The sequence below is a fragment of the Schistosoma haematobium genome, chromosome ZW, assembly GCF_000699445.3.
Source record: "Schistosoma haematobium chromosome ZW, whole genome shotgun sequence".
Taxonomy (NCBI): Eukaryota; Metazoa; Platyhelminthes; class Trematoda; order Strigeidida; family Schistosomatidae; genus Schistosoma; species Schistosoma haematobium.
Genome location: NC_067195.1, coordinates 84,508,893 through 84,518,301, shown reverse-complemented (window position 1 = coordinate 84,518,301; position 9,409 = coordinate 84,508,893).

The window sequence follows — 9,409 nt, the reverse complement described above, 5'->3', positions numbered from 1 at the left end:
ATACTATGTTGTTACTAGTTCTCCTACTTCGGGATTTGTCGTAACAACTTTTTCTCTTTGTGCTGATGGAATGTGGCAATTTGAGTCGTTGTATACAAATGTCAGGGTGTACTTTGTGTATGACTGAGTGACAATATTAGGGACTTTTAATTTATTTCAAGTTATAAACGAACATATTTAGTGCTATTATTTTACAGCTGCACAACTGAGTTTCAGCGAAAACTTTGCTTTTTCATTCAGGGTTTACATCTGAAAGATATATAATCTAAATTAAATCTTTGGCATGATTCATGGTTGTTTGTTGTCTGGTAAAGAGTTTAAATCCTTTTATTTCAGAAGAAAAAAAGTAAAGAATGAAGACGTTCGATATGTATTGACAATGGATTATTATGTAAATTAATCGAAATGGTTGAATCAGGTTTTCTAAATTTTAGTTTATTCGAATGAAACATTCTCACGTACAAAATTCAATTTTTGAATAAAATACGTTTTAGAAAATGGATTTCATTAGAGCTGGAAAAATGATTCAATTTTACTTATGGATTTCTGTAAGAAGAATAATTTAATTATTGATTGTTTCCAAATCATACTTTACAAAACATTATTGTTAGGAAATTATTCAAAAGAACTGTTGTGACTTTATGAGTCGCTTGTTATCATGTAACTTATTCGCCAATCAAAATACGACTCTTATACTGTACTAAATCAATGACTTTCGACCGGTCTGATCAGCCTAGCGTCCTATTGGTCCGCTGCTCGCCTAGCCCGTCCAGCTCAGTCCAGAATGCCAATAACAGCTTCCACTATGCGAATCGAATAATTTATTTCAGACATACTGGGTTTATACATCAACCAAACAGACCGCAACGCACCATGAAATAGGAAATAACATGTACAAAATATAGCCAAATGTGGCTATGAACATGGGAGACAGTAATTAATAAACTGAACATAGCTTAAGAACAGTAAATTGTACAATAATAATATATAGGTCAAAATAAAGCTTATAACAAGGGGCATATAGATATACATAATGTAGTTACTGAATATTTATACCATAAGAATATATAAATATTTGTTCATTAATAGGTCTCAGACGTTACTCGTAATTTAATCTTCACTAGGATATAACAAGAACAGAAACATTATCCTCTAAATGATACCAAAAACATGGTAATAATAATAATCAGAATGGGTTTTGTGGAGATTTTAGAAACTTCACAGATTGAAATCATGAGTCAGTTGAAGCTAGACCACCATTGAAAACCTGGAAGCACTGGACGGCCTAGTGGTTAAGTGCTCGCGCGCGAAGCCAGTAGGTCCTGGGTTCGAGCCCCGCGTGGTGCGGGATCGTGGATGCGCACTGCTGAGGAGTCCCATACTAGGACGAAACGGCCGTCCAGTGCTCCCAGGTTTTCAATGGTGGTCTAGCTTCAACTGACTCATGATTTCAATCTGTGAAATAATAATAATAATAATAAAGAATATTAAATCAAGAAAATTTAATAACACATACGTAAGAGCGAAAGACAATAAACCTACTGAAATTATAGTCCCGATAACTACACTATGGTTGATGCAAATAATAACAACTTATTAAGTAAATGTTGCTTTTCAATTAATTTAAACAAAATATTAATAAGAATATATTCAAAGTTGAAGTTTCTCTATTTATATTGTGTAATAATTTAATTACTTACAGTTCATCACAATGGAAAATAATACCATGTATTAAAATGGATGTGAATTTAGCGAAAGACTGTTTGAATTAGTATCAGTCAGTCAGGAACATATGTTCCAGCCAATATAGCTCGGTTGGGTCATCACGATAGGCAAGCCCGACCACCGCGTCAAGGTAGCAGCTTCGTTCGGGGTTTGAATTAGTATAAATAATGATGATCATTTATAATATTAAAATTATTGATTCATAGTTGTCAAACACGGATCTTAAAAACAGAAAAACTAGTCAGTAAATAAAACCATTGAATAAAGGGAAAATTGTACACTTATATAGCATATAATTGACACGAAAGTAGATGTGATTAAAACTCGCTTAAAACTTAAATGATTGTAGGCCGCTTGGAATTTATTTATTTATTTATCAGGGTGAGATTTAAGGTCTAATGTTGAAATTGATACTGGTCACAGTTATGTTAGTCTGTGGTCTGATTCTTGCACTGATAAACATATTTTCGGTATGCAAGAACACCTTGGTGTTTGAGTGAGAATACTAAGAAAGAATAGGAAGTTTTATTAAAAAAACTGAATTAAAATGTACACACATTGTTACATATTTCCTTCGAATAATTGAGCCAAATTTCGATTATCACAATTAATCGATTAACAACATTCACCTATTATTTAACTTTGACCAAGCAGTTGACCACAGACATAGGATGTTATCGTATTAACCAAACTTATCACCTCTCCGTTCTACAGAATAGAACTCTGATTTGGAATTGAGTTACAAGAGTTGAAATGTTAGTGTATAATTTTCTCAAAAGCTATGTGATTGAGTTTACACTGAACGCGATATATTTTTCGTGCTTGCAGGTGATTACTAGAAAATCATAGACATAGATCTTGTGTTGATTAATAAAGTGTATCTAAAAACTTAAGGGTAATTGATGTTCCTCTAGAGATTAAAACCTACATTAATAAATAATTTCAGAAAACCATGTATGAGATTAATAAGAGCTTTATTTGAAAGAATGATTCAAGTAAATGTGGAAATTCTTCATGTATTAGAGATCGCGTCATTACTAATTAGTTACCTTAAACCTATTAATCTGTTAATGGAAATTTTAAAAATCTATTCAAGAAAGACAATTAATATTTAAAAAGTAAGAGTTAGATTTTAACGGTAATTGATATTAGATTCAGAAAAATTGGCATATTGAATATGATAAGTTGTGAAAAGTGATTATGGTCAATAATATGCAATGATTAAGGGTTTTTGAAAGCAATATATCCACTTTTTAACTATAAATGTCAAAAATGTTTGATATAAATCGCAATAATGATAGTAATACTTTTATAGAGTCCTAATGAACTTGGTTGTTCGTTACTAAAACGACCAGATAAACTTTGTTCATACATCATTTGCTTATGTAGTTATCACTATTTACAATTGTTTGTTCATTAAGAGTATATTTAATAGGTTTCATCATAAGCCAGAACCTTCATTTAACATTCCACATGTTTGTTCAGTGATCTAAATAAAACACTCACAATCATGTAAGAAAATTCTCATGCATTTCGTGACATAAGCTAATAAAACAATATCCCCCAGAGATAACGTGGATACACGAAGTCGATAACATGAAGTTATTTATGAATCAGACACCACCAAATAAATCCATAAATAATGTGCAGAGTTGTGTTTATATATTCAGTAATAAACGATGTCAGTTACGTTTATTCAAAATCTCAACTACAGCTTATCACTTCCCAGTTCTATTATCATTATGAATAGATTTACATGAGTTTCGTGGAAATATAATTCATTAAGGACTGTTAGTCCTTCTGTGTAAGATCTTAAAATATTATAGGCAAAATCTTCTTGACTTTGAGCTCCTTTATTGTTGTAGCTTCTTTAAATAACGCATATTCAACAGGAACCACAATTTTATCAATCCGAGATTTAGGTAGTTCCAAGATTATATGGTTTCTTAATATTTTTGCATAAACTGGGGCGTACTAAATATCATTTGAAGGGATGCGAAAGATCGATTTTGTGTACTCCAAACTTAGATACTAATGCACATAACGGGTACCAAAGGCTAAGATTGGAGAGTCCACTCTCCCTCTGGGAATCCAATCATACAGCTACATGTATAAATATACATCCAAGGAAGTAGAACTCATTACCTTTCGCGGCGGTGTTGCTTACGAAAAATCGAGAGGATGAAAAGACAAACGCCAGGAGCTTGGACCGCTTTGGTGGGTACTCAAAATCCACCTATGGTAGTTGGTGAACACGTATTACAAACTTATGGTGAACATAGTTCCCAGGATCCTTACGGAACAAATGACATATGAACCTATCGTTGGTTATTGACTACCATCGGACCGTATCACTTGACATTGCCCCATGGATTCAACCTGTGCGACAAATACTCACGGGGTTACTACCTAGGGAACCACCTGTTTCAGTCTGGAAACCTGGGCAGCATGCTAGCCGAAACAAAAATTAAATTATTACAACTATAGAGAAAGCATTCTGGCTCAAATTGTATTCACGACAATTGTGTGGATTTGTTTTTATTTTAGATTATATTGCTTTCCCAACTCATACAGGAGCTCACTTATGATCAAAATCCTGTCCTATCTAAACGATCTCAGGTCACTAACTGGCCGGACGTTGAGCAAAACCACTGAATACGAATTCTTCTGAAACGGATCGACGAGCAAATTGATTTCAACCGAGCTGTGTTCAAGGCTAGCTATCGACGCATCAAAGTTTGGATGAGAATCGGGTACATCTATATGACACCATGGCAAGTATAGCCACTTGTGGCTTAGTGGAACGTTCGGCTAGTAAGCACTAGATTTCTACATGCTCCTTACAACTGGTCGAGGCACGTCGGATTACGCCGGTCATTGCGGAGTTTGACGACGAACATAGATTACTACATAATGGAATTGTGTACAGCTTGCGTAAGAACCGAGAAGCCTGGTGATTGGAGCATGATGAGTTGGAAGCGGCAACTGTCCCTGTTAACTGCCGGAAACTCACGTAGTGAAAGCCAGAATAGCTTATGCCAATCTGAGCTATCTTCGGAATATTAGTTGGGTTGTAAAAGTCAGTTTTGCTCCGAGTTAAGAATGATAATGACTCGCTGCTTCTGATCTCCGTTGTCATGATTGTTGCTATCCAGCGGCAACACAATGTTAAAAATGTGAAGGTTTGGCAAATTGTGTTCGGATGCAGAGACGATAATTCAATTCGTGTTACCATATCGAAACATCGTCTCCGGTGGCTTGAAATTGTACTGTAAAATGTCGTCCTAGAGAACACATCGTAGGTCGACATTAGGACTTGTAGTGTAAAGCGAGGGCGGTCAGTGTAAGACATATTGCCAGGTACGAAGGAAAGCTGCATATAACTAGTATCCGTCGGTCATACACAACTCCCTGGTTGGAGCCTAGAGATGGTTAGGACTGTAAGGTTAGAAGAATATTTTCTGAGGTGAACTGATTCTGCCTTTACTATTGTATTTTTCACACGCTTTTCAATCCACCGTTCCTTTTTTATTGTCCTCTGCTATCTTCCTTTATCAGTAAACAATCTTATTTTATTGTGTGGCGCATATATACTATGATGTCCCTCTCTACATATAATTGCATCAAAGCAGATAAATGACAGAATGACCTTATAATTAATAGTGGCTCTGACCTATCATTTATTATTAGTTGAAACGAGAAATCTTACTGATAAACGCGAGGGCAATACTTATACTAAGCTATGAAACAATTCTCACTCAGAAAGGACTTCTCAGAGAAAGACAATAAACTTATAAAACAAATCAATAATTACTCAAAACTACTGATATTTCTATTAGATCAAAGTCTGGGTAACAATGAAGTCCTACTTGAACGTTATAATAAATTGTAATTGAATTCTCTGAAATTATAAACAGAAATACTGGAAGTATTTTTTCTTAAATGTAAGAAAGCTCTCATTAGAGAATGATTTAAAGAGAATATTGTGACATGACCATCTTTTGCACATGTTGCTACTATTGTTTAAACGTGAACACACACCTAACCCCATAAGTAACCTGATAAAAAGTACAATGACTCATAAAAGGTAAACACGATATTTAACTTTTCATTTCATCTTTTGCAGAAGGAAATCTTTAATCACTGAGAATACTTAGAAATGCTTCATAGCATTAAAAGACAGGATCGGTGGTAGTAGTACAGTTTATAATGAGATTTTACAACGAATGTTTTCTTTTTTTTTTTAACAAGAACTGGAATAACGAGTGAATTAGGCTGCACAGAAACAGAGCTTGTAAAATCAGTTTTAAAATACACAAGAGCACCCGTATTACAATACAAAACGCCACAGAATAAATGCAAGAGCAGTACAACAGACATTAATTAAAACTAAGTAATATCAAAATAAAGAATAAAGATTGACGCTAACTAAAATAACTTTGATATCGAAACGAGCGAAAAGACAGCCTAACTTCTAAGTGTTTTGAATAGACTACTAAACCTGAATATATATCTGACTAGTTGAGTTGTTAGTTTATGCATAGGTTTTTTTTAAGACACAATTTAGTATTTTTCCAAAAAAATCAATCGCAATGACGTGACACTGTAAACATTCCATCAAATTACATTTTCAAGTAGTTCATTCCATGAAGCCTATTTCACGTAGATGAAAGAAGACTAAATTAAGTTTTAGACACATAAGATTTTGTCGAGTGGTAAAAAAAAACGTTAGATTTACACTATTATCAATAGGCCTACCTTTTACTAAAAGAACGCATCAAGCGACAGGAGCTAAATCTGTTAGATGGACTTTTCTAGTCTACAAAGAGCGAATAACAATCATTGAGTTTCCCGAAAGATATAATGCTAATAAGCCGTAATAAAAAATATACTATTTTGCGTTAACATTGACGAATAACAGGACATGGTTCTTCTATGGAGCAAATTCAATTGCGAAAATTCGTCTCCACGACTAAAACACTGAGTACTACTTGGTATGTACCTATCCAGAATGAACAGAAAATGATAGACCCTCTAATATATGAAAGTTCAATTATATAAAAAATGATGCAAATTTAAGCATCAGCGTTATACGGAAAGTACATTAGAATGTCTTTCTACGAAACATGTACTTTGTGTCTAATGACTATTAATACATCCCTTAACTATTAGGAAAACAAAAGAATTTCAAAGGTTTATTCTAATAGAAGAAACATCGGAAAATCTAGACATTTACATAATTACAGATATCATTGATGAAGTAACCCATTTACCATGTACAAAGTCGCATACCTAACAGTGAGCCACACCTTATGTGGTCTTTAGTGTTTCCTCCTAGGAATTGACTATTCAGGGTGTGCATTTTATAGAGCTGGTTTCAACGGTGTAGTGATTAGGAAGGATCTTTTTACTTATTCTGCTCGAATTTCCGTAAAATAGTTGTAAAATGTGATTGATAGACGAACCCACCAATAATAAGGGAAACGCCCACCACCACATCAACTCCTTTTGACCTTGTACGACTGTATCTCTTTATTAACCAATCACAGTTTAATGTTCATTGTAAAACAATTTTGGCTTGTTGACTCATTTTTCCTATTCTCTAGCTACTGTTCGGTATGTTATTTGTCTCTGTTTTTCTCTGCATTAATAGACCGTACTGTTTGTTTGTACGCTAACGATGTTAATTTATGTTTCAGAAAAGATAAAGTTTATATAGCCAAATAGCTTACTTGTTCTGACTTTGGCTAAACCAAGACTCTGTACTCGACAGTCTAGAGATTAGCTTAGAGTTGAATCTGTGGGAAATTGTTTCCTACAAAGTTTCGAACAGTAGATTCGATATACCTACTGAAATGACTTCCAATAAACACTACGATTCCGATGAGATTCCAGAATTATCACCACATCATTCAGGAGTTTGTGACGAGGATCAACTTGGAAAGAACGAACTCAAAAACAACAGCATGATAGAACTAGAGATAGCTAGGTTGCGCATAACCCAGTTAGAAAAGGAAATTGAACTAGAAAAATTACGCTGCCGGAGATATGAAGGTTCCGGCCAATCAGTAAGCAACAGTGAGAATACAATATTAAAAAATCTGTATTTACCAAAAAGAGAAATCATAAGGTTTGATGGTACACCGACAAATTATTGGAATTTCATTAGAAATTTCGAAGAATGCATTGGGAGTGAGAATATTGGATTTAGAGCTAAGCTAAATTACTTGATTCAATATTGTGACGGAGAAGCGAAAGCCGCTATCCTTCATTGTACTATACTAGAACCAGAGATAGGTTACCATCAAGCCCTAAAGCTTTTAGAAGAAACGTTTGGCCAAAAACACGTCGTAGCACGCACGTTTATCGATAATTTGTTAAACTTTCCCAATATAAGGAGAAATCAACCAGATGGTTTGAGAAGACTGTCTCGAGAAATGCAAGCATGTAGTTTGACTCTCAAACAGATGAATTACGTTTCTGATTTGAACTCTTCTAGAACTATTGAAACTATGGTTCTGAAATTACCAACGCACATTCAACAAGAGTGGCTAAAGGTAGCTTATAAGATTATCAGAGGAGGCAGAGAGCCTCTGTTTACCGATCTTGTTGAGTTTGTAAAGGAGCAAGCTGATATAGCTAATACTAGATACGGCCTACTCGTCAACCGCGGTAGTAATAGTGACAATAGAGATGTTGGCGTTTTAAAAAGGAAAATTAGTACAGATTACAATGCAGCAAGAATATCTTATGCGAGTGCTAGTGATGATAATGCTCTCTTACGCAGTTCATCTTGTTTGGAGTGCTCCAGTAATCATTCTTTAGATCAATGTCAGAAATTTAAAGACAAGAATGTTAGAGAAAGGAAGGAATTCGTTCTTAGACACAAGTTGTGTAATGTATGCCTGAAGGCAAACCACGTAGCAAAAAACTCGATCGCCGAGGTCGTGTGCTGTCGAAGGGTGTGGCTGGAGACACCATACCCTGTTACATGAGTTGCGGGAAGAACCAAGGAATACTAATATTGATGCACACATTAACACCCAGCTATGTACGGAGAAAAGTGTTGAGAGTGTGCAGAAACAAGCAGCATTCGCAATAGTGCCTGTACTGGTAAGAAATGGAGAAAAGGTAGCACAGACTTGCGCCTTCTTAGATAGTGGGTCGGATGCCTCTCTTATTACAGAAGATCTAGCTAAAAGGTTGAATTTAGAAGGAGAGCCTAAGACGATTTCGTTGAAAACGTTGGATAACCATTCCACAATTCAGTGTAAAGAGGTTCAACTAGAGGTTTCATCCTTAGACTCGTCTTCGTCATTTAGAATCCCAAACGTATGGACAGTCTAGAGATTACCTATGTTGCGCAGGACGGTACCAACGACGTCTCAAATGAAATCCTGGACGCATTTAAAAGACATAAGTTTTCCTAGAGTAGAGGATGAGAATGTCGAACTGTTGATCGGGTGCAATGCACCGAGTGTACACGAAATGAAAGAGGTAAGAACTGGAAAGCCGAATGAACCATTCGCCGTGAAGACTCTGTTAGGTTGGACGCTGTTCGGTTCCTATGGGGAACCCTGTAAAAGCAATCGTGTACTCAATCATCTCTCAGCTAAAGAGGAATTAGAGGATAAGTTTGAACAACCGTATTCAACTGAATTCAAAGACCGACTTAGTCGTACTT